Here is a 9,314-nt window from a genome sequence, read left to right on the forward strand (position 1 = left end):
CATACCTAAACTCATGATATTGCCAAGCATGCTTTAAATTTTTATCATGGTATGTACGCATATGAAGTATAAATTCATTATACGACCATGCTATATATACCTATAAATATAAATGCTTACAACAAAAACAACTTTTACCATATTCCTTATCAATTCATCAATCTACAACCCAGAATTGACTGTTTTTAACATTTTATATGTCTCCATGTCTAAACTTATACTTCAGTGTTAAATGTTAAACATTATTTACTGACTTTGTCTTATACAGTTCTCTTTTGTGCTCCAATCTTCTCAAAGCAGTATTATCACTAGCTAAAGCAATACACATTGTTTTCATTGTTTTGATTATAGTCATTATAGTTTCAAACTGTATACTGAAATTTTTCATAACTCCATATAGCATCTAAAATTTATATTTTTAATATCTATGTGCAATGTGTTCTTTAGTAAAATATCCTCACATAACTTTTATATCAGTCATAACTGGAACTCTCTGGGCTCCTGTTTTTTTTTTTTTTTTTTAATGTTACAAAATAAACTTTATTTTTAGAGGAGTTTTCAGCTCACACCAAACTGGATGGGAAATACAGAAAGTTACCATATACACTCTCCCCTACATATGCACAGCCTCTCCCACTGGCGATGTCCCTCGCCTGAGTATTATATCTGTAATAATCCGTAACCTATACGGACACATCTTTATCACCTAAAGTCCACTGTGTCTACTTTGGTGTACTCTTGGTGGTGTACATTCTATGGTTTTTGACAAACGTATAATGACATGGGTCCACCATTACATTATCATGCAGAATAGTTTAAGTGCCCTAAAAAATCTTCTGTGCTCTGCCTATTCATCCTCCTTCCCCATTAGCCCCTGGAAACCACGGATCTTTTTACTGTCTCCACAATTTTGCCTCTTCTAGAATGTCATGTGTTTGGAATCCTCCAGTAGTCTCTTCAGATTGCCTTCTTTCACTTAGTAAAATGCATTCAAGGTCCTCCATGTGTTTTCACAGCTTGATAGCTCATTTTGTTTTAGCACTAAAAAATAACATCCCATCGTCTAGATGAACCTGTTTGTTTATTCCTCACCTACTGAAGGACTTCTTGGTTGCTTCCAAGTTTTGCCTTATTATGAATACGCTGCTATAAATATTCAGGTGCAGGTTTTCCAACTCATCTGGGTAGACATGTTTTTAACTCACTTAGGAGAATACCAAGGAGTACAAATGATGGATCATATGGCAGGACTATATTTAGTTTTGTAAGAAACTGCCATACTGTCTTCCAAAGTGGCTGTACCCATTTGTATTCTCACCAGCAGTGAATAGGAGTTCCTGTTGCTCCACATCATGGCTAGCATTTGCTGTTGTCAGTGTTGCAGATTTTGACTATTCTAATAGCTGTGTAGTGGTATCTCCTCATTGCTCTAATTTACAATTCCCTAATGACAGGTGATGTTGAGCATCTTTTCATAAGCTTATTTGCTGTCTGTATATCTTCTTTGGTGAGGTGTCTGTTAAGATCTTTGGCCCTTTTTAAATCAGGTTGTTTGCTTTCTTATTGTTGAGTTTTAAGAGTTATTTGTGTATTTTGGAAGAGTCATTTAGCAGATGTATATTTTACAAATATTTTCTCCCAGTGTGGCTTGACTTCTAGTTCCCTCGGCAGTGTCTTTTGCAGAGCAGACATTTTTAATTTTAATGAGGTCCAGTTTATCAATTATTTCCTTAATGGAATTATATCAGTTTTTGTGTGACATATATTGACACTCTGTTATTAGATGTATACACATGAAAGATTTTATGACTTTTCAGAAATGTCTCCTTTATCACCTTGTAATGACACTCATTACCCCTCATATTTTCCCTTGTTTTAAAATATGCTTTGTCTGAAATTATTACAGCAAATCCAGCTTTCTTTAAATTAGTGCTACCTTTGTGTATTTTTTTTTCTACTCCTTTACTTTTAACCTATCTCTGGCTTTATATTAAAGTAGGTTTCTTATACACAACATACTTGTTTCTTGTGTATTTGTGTTTAGTTTTCTCTGACAGACTCTGTCTCTTATTTTTTTTTATTTAGCCCATTAACATTTGAAGTGCTTATTGATTTAGTTGGCTAACATCTCCCATGTTTGTAACAACTTTCTATTCTTTGTCCTAGTCTCTGTTTCTTTTGTCCCCCCCCTCGCCCCCGCCCCTGCTTTTCTGTCTTCTCTGGTTTTAGCTCAGCATTCTATATAATTCCATTTTCTTTCCTGAATTTGCTTATTAACATGCTTCCTTTGTGAAATATTTTTGGCTGCCTTGGTTTAAAATATACATTTACGATGAGTCTAGGTCCACATTAAAATGGCATTACACCATCTCATGAATACTGCAGGAGTCTTATAACAAAATATCCCCAATTCCTCCCTTCTGTCACTTACAGAATTTCTGTCATCCCATAATCCAGCACTTACCCATATGCTATAACTTTAGTAGACATTGTTAGATTTATTACTTTGAACAAACATTTATTTATAGATCAAATAAGACTAAGAAAAGGGAAAGATTTTACTCTTTATTCATTTATTTCTTCTCCCAGGCTTTCCTTTTTTTTAATGTAAGATCAAGTTTTATACTCTTAGAATTTTCTCCATGAAGAAATTAGTTTGCCATTTCTTTCAGTAAAGGTCGGCATTATTTTTTTTTCTCCTTGAAGAGCTTCTTATACCATTTCTGAATGGATAGATAAGTTGTCCAAGAATTGTCTTAATTTTTTTTCTTTGTCTTGAGAATGCATTTCTCTTTATGTGGATTTCAATACATTTCAATCACGTGGAATAGGATGTTTGTGTTTTTTTTTTCTTTCAACACATTAAAATTTCATTCCACTTTCTTCTTGTCTGCATGATTTCTGACAAGTCTGCTTTAATTCTTATGCTTTTTCCTTTATAGGTAGGGTGTTTTTATCCCCCTTCTAGCTTCTTTCAAAACTCTTTGTCTTTGGTTTTTGAAGTTTAAATGTGATGTGTCTAGTTGTAGACATTTTAATTTTTATCCTGCTTGGTTCTCTGAGCTTCCTAGATCTCTGTTTTGGTGTCTGTCATTAATTTTGTCAGTTTGCAAATTTTTTATAAATTTTTAGTCATTATCACTCCAAATTTTCTTCTGCTATGTTATCTTTCTTCTCATTTCGGTACTCCCAATTTTATATATATAGATAGAGATAGAGATAGAGATAGAGATAGATATATAGAGATATATAGCTCTTTTTAAATGTTCTGCTGTTTTTGGATATTCTCTGTTTTTTTAAATTATTATTATTCATCCTTTTTCTTTGCACTTTAGTTTTGGGATTTATTATTGACATATCTCTAAGCTCACTTACTCTTTCTTCAACTTTGTCCAGTCTACTGATGATACCATCAAAGGCATTTATCATTTCTGTGTTTGATTCCTAGCATTTTCTTTTTATCCTTTCTTAGAGTGCCCATACTTCTGCTTACATAATCCATCTGTTCTTGCATGTTGCCTACTTTTTTCCATTGGCGACCATAACATATTAACCACAGTTATTTTAAATGTCCTCTGTGATAATTCCAAAATCTGCATTCCATCTGTGTCCAGTTCTGATGCTCACTTTGGGTCATCTTCATTTTCTTCTTGCTTTTTAGCATGACTTGTACTTGTTTTATTGAAAGGCAGATGTAATATACCAGGCAATTCAGTTGGCAGTTGGGCTATGTCTAATATTTGCTGCAGTTATAGGTGCTAGGGGCTTTGTTTTCTTCCTGTGTCCTTTTTTGGTCTCCCCTGTTGTCTTTTGGTTTTCCTAAAAATTCCTTCTTAAATAGAGGCAAAGACTTCCAGCAATTTCGGTTGTAATCCATTGTTATTATACCAGAGTCTTGTCGATGTCATATTAGGAAGTGGAATAGAGAAGCATTCTATAATGTTATGATTAAATTTTAGTCATAAAATGCAGATGGTCTGCCTCCCTGGGTTGTTAACTTCAAAAGAGTTTCTTTGATATCATTTCCTATCTTAGAAGAGACAGGAAAAGTTAAAGATGGCTGGAATCAAAGAAATGCCCTTTCCCACAGATGCGATAAATCTCTGTAAAAAAATAAATCTTTTTCCTTGGAAATCTGGCCTTTACAAATATGAAGAATGTTCTGGACATATTGCAAAATTGTTCACTTTCCCCTCCCCTACCAGGGACATGAAGTGATTTTTGTTTTGGCTTTTTACAGGAAGAAACTTAGGATCCTGCGGGTTAAAACCGACAGAGGGAGACCTTCCATAAGAGTGTGGCCTCAAGTAGATTTTCACTCTCACTGTAGTCTGCACACAGTCTCTATCCATGTGTTAATATTACCAATAAGTGTTCTTACCAGTTTAGGGCTCCAGCAGATTCTGTTTCAAGTAAAGAGATCTCTATTCTGGTTCTCTGTATTCGCTTATTTCTCCAGATTTCAGGGTGGGTGTTTGTTTTTTGACCTCTATTCTCAGGAAAGGTCATTGATTTTCAGTTTGTATCACTTTTTTTTACTGTAAGTATGGTAATGATGATTTCTATCTTTTTACATGCCAGAGCTGATGTTCATTTCCTCTAGATTTTTTAAATAAAGCAACTGGACTCATTTTCTTTGAACGACCTTGTACTTGTTTTAGGAAATCACTTGTATAAGTTGTACTATAGGCCCCAGTGTTGGTTTTGTTTCCAGGTAAGTACCACTTTGAGCACAATCACCTCTTTATAAGATGACAGATCCTGTCCTGGGACTAGTAGGCTGCTAGAGTCTTCTCCCTCTTGTTTTCTCTAAGCATTATTGGTGGGTTTCACATAAAGCAAAGAGAATCATGCATGTACTTGCCTACATTTTTCATTTTAAAATATTTTGTGAGCAAATATATGTTTCTTTCATAAATTAAACATTGACTACTGTGATTCAAAAATTAAACATTTACTGATTAGTTTAATATTTAATGTTGCCATTGAAAAGCATGTTTTTCAGGTATGTAATATATAACTTACAATGATCCATTTGTATTATACATATATGCATATATAGTATATATATTCATATTTTATATTCAAAGAAATACTTGATGTTAACTTACTGATATAAAAATGAAATTATGAAAAGAATCTTTACCTTAGCAATGTGTTTCTCATTTCGTTTTCCTTTGGTTTTGTGTTATTGAACCTGTATTGAAGTCATTTTGCCATGTTTATAACAACTCAGACAGTTGCTATGGCAAATAATTTAATGTCACAAATTTCAACAGAAAATTAGAAACTTATATTACCACTAGTAAAACCTTTTGTCCTATACACAAAGACCTCAGTTATTAATTCTGTCAACACTGATATTTTCTGTCATCTCAAAAAAGCTATTTAAGTTGAATTGACCTCATAAACAATCTAGGAGATAAGCAGTACTTCTAGAAAGGAAGTTGTGCTTAAATAAAAATAGCTTTGAAAATTGGTCGTTATAGTGAAGATTGCTGGCAGCAAAACTGGTAAAAAGATTTATGTTACTATTTTGGATTTACTAATAGATAACCTTCAAGTACTTGAAAATAAGTGATATGTCATGGAAATTAATTAACTACACTGCATTGACTCTACATAAGCCTGCTAAGTAAAAAATTTCCTCAAATAGTCAAGATGTCAATTTACATTTGAGTCTACCACAATTTTAATTTTCCATGTAAGTGAAATTCATACCAACAGAGAAAGAAGAGAAAATAAAGTATTGTTCACTATTTGTGTTTGTTCTTAAAAAAATTAAGCAAACTTTTCTTTTTCATATTCTACCTGGCAGGATTATATTTTCCCTCTTTTTTTAATCTGTTATTCCAGGTTGCACATTTTTGAAATACAGTCATGTATGTTCTAAATTCAAATTATTCAATACACACTTCACTCAAGCAACAGTTATTTATCAGTTGCCTCCTATGTCCTAGGCAGTCCTCTAAGCAATGAAGTATTAAAAATGAATAAGACAAATTCATTGAACTTTACTAAATGCAGAGAATAGAAATTTTTAAGTGCTCATTGAATAAATTGTTATATAACGAGTCCAAAAAGTTCAACATATTTCAGAAATCAGAAACTGCATAGTATACACTCTCACAAGATAGTGCAATAATACTAGATATTCATGAAAACAACGGAACTAATCCTACCACCCCTTCACTAACAACACTAAAATCACCTACAAATTAAAAAAAAAAAGACCACATCATAAATGTCTATTGAATCAATGAAAAAAATATAAACTATAAGAGCAAACAACTTATTGAATAATGGAATGGAGAAAGCTGTGTGTAACAACTTGTAGACTGTTACTTTGTACTATGTGGTGATCCATAAACATGAACGCTGTCTCCAAAAAAAGAAGAAATGAAAGAGACCCAAAGAGCTTAAAGAATTCAAAACACATTCAACTCAATTATTCAGAAAATGTATAGACAAAAAGCAGTAAGCCTTAAGGGGGAAATAAGAATGCTAAAAGCATTATTAGGTAAATTAGAAACTACAAACACAATTGGAATGCTATGACAAGGTCACCTGATCAAAAAACAATACTTGACAGTCCTTCAGTATCTAATAAAAATCTGTTTTTTAAAAAATAACAATAGCAATGTATTTAAACACATATGTATTTGTGTATAGTGTATGTGGCATGTCTTTGAAGAAGTGTTCCCTAATTTTTGTGGAATTATATGTTTGTTTTATTTTTCTGAAAAAGGAGTTTAATATCTGATAGCAAAAGACTTAGAACTATTGCTGTCTTTAAAAATATATAGAAATGTATCAAAGAATGCACAAATATAGTCGTTAGTTTTTAAGGACAGGTGTTTATGGCATCATTTTATAGCAAATATACTACACTTACTGTAGCATAAATATCCAAACAATAGGCACAATATCTATAAATAGTAAACTCTATACTACAAATAATGTTAAATAGCTGAAATTTTATTGTAAATTTTACATAGAAAATAATTTATCATCATAAATTGCAATTTCATGCCATGAAAGTAGAAATATATTAAAAGTTTATTAGTAACGTTTGAGAGAATTTTTTTAATGAAAATCTGTCACTGTTATTCTTCTGCTTATATCCAAAAACATGGAATTAAAATATCTCCCAGGATTATATGATGGGATTTAAATGGTGAGATCAATACATCATTTAGTGAAATCTGACACATAGTAGAAGTTCTTGCTCCTGCCAACCAACCCCTGGGTTTTCTAACTAATATATTCACTTAGACATCACGTTTACAACTCAAATTCAACAAGTCAGTAACAGAAATATTCCTACCAAAATACAAAATTTTGTTTGTAGGAAGTTATATAGAATTTGGTAGATGTTCAGTATTTTATTTATGCCTGTTAATTGAATAAAGGCTTGATTTCCGATTACTTAATATTTATTTAAATGTCTGAAACTGTGAAACTAATATTATACTGTATGATAAATAATTGGAATTTTAATAAAAAATTGAAACAAAAAAAAGCTTGAAACCAAATTGCTATACAAAAAATAAAAACTAGATAATAGCCCTTGCCTACAATTTTCTTTTTTTTCTTTTTTTTTTTTTTAAGATTTTATTTATTTATTCGACAGAGATAGAGACAGCCAGCGAGAGAGAGAACACAAGCAGGGGGAGTGGGAGAGGAAGAAGCAGGCTCCCAGCGGAGAAGCCTGATATGGGGCTCAATCCCAGAATGCCGGGATCACGCCCTGAGCCGAAGGCAGACGCTTAACCGCTGTGCCACCCAGGCGCCCCTACAATTTTCTTTTAAGATAAGAAATATATTTTCCTTCAACATAGTCTTATCAATGAATGTCTCTGCATCAATGTATCTAGAGTCACTTAATCCTTTGCCAAAAAGATTTCTGAGTTTAATCTCTCATTACATTAAAAGGTCATTTATTTTTTATTTATTATTTATTTACTTATTATTTTAATTTTTTTGCATTAAAAGGTCTCAGAATAAATTAGTAATAATAATCTAAGACCTAACTGTACATTTCAACACTAATAGTTTATTTGCGCACCCGAAACATATGGTGATAATCAAAGTATCACCTAATTATACTTACCTCATGGGATTTTTAATTGTATAGTGTAATAAGTATTTCAGCAAACACTAGTTATTAATATGTACCATTAAATACACATGTGTACACACACGCATGAAAATGTGCACATAATTCTACTTAGCTCTTTCAAGAATTTTTAACTTGATACAAGAGGGAAATACTACAACTAAAGGCACCAAATTTAGACTGTAAATAAACATTCTTGGGAGAAATATTTGGGAGAATTCTGAATACAGGTTGGAAAACTGGTGTGTAAAGAGAAATTTAGATCTTAGCTTACTTTAAACGATTGTAATGGAGAATCATGAAACTTATTCTGTTACAATGTTCAAATTCAATTCTAACCATATATTCCATCAGGTGATGGAATTATCCAAAACACTTTCATCACCTTATTTCATTGTATGACAACAAAAGTTATCTGTATTTTAAATTTTATATTCATATAAAATAAATATTGTAAAATATCTGCCTTGCTTCAAAGCAGATATAAAATGCAATGCTTTTAAAATGATACGATTATTAAAATAAGTGAGAATGACATAGCTAATCAATTTATAACTTAGAAATAGGTAAATATGAGTATCCCAGGTTATTTTATATATCATTCAGAAAAATAAACCATATTAAATGAGAAGTGCCCTAGAATTATAAAAGCTTTACAAAGAAAATTCCTTCCATCTTTTATTGTTATTCTCTAGGCAATTTAAATATGCTTTTCACTCCATTACACCAACATTTATATTGTGTGGATCATAAAAGTACCTTGCTGTCAAGTAAGTTTTATGGAGTTTATTGTGCCATTGTTGTCCAGCATCTTAACTCTACTTTATATCAGTATGTTAAGTAGCTGCTTTCCTCTTACATAATCCCTAGTAATATAAATCTTTTCTGCTTCAGAAATAATAAAGCAAGCTCAATAAGTTGTGAAATATATACCATGTTATCTATGAAAAAACAATTCATAAAAATGCTGAAGTACTTAAAAATGACAAAGAAATGACTTGTGTGATTCTTCTCACCTCAGACTTAATGTAAAAAAGAACTTTTTTACTGAACTTGAAGATGCCGTTGAAACATGAGAAGCTATCATTGCTCCATTTGTCTCTATGAGTATAAAATAATTTCAATATCATAACAAACACTTTAGCAGATATATGAAGTAGTTCCTCAAAGCCTGAGTATCTCTAAACTCTATTTT

This window comes from Ursus arctos, unplaced genomic scaffold, assembly GCF_023065955.2.
Source record: "Ursus arctos isolate Adak ecotype North America unplaced genomic scaffold, UrsArc2.0 scaffold_12, whole genome shotgun sequence".
Classification (NCBI taxonomy): Eukaryota; Metazoa; Chordata; class Mammalia; order Carnivora; family Ursidae; genus Ursus; species Ursus arctos.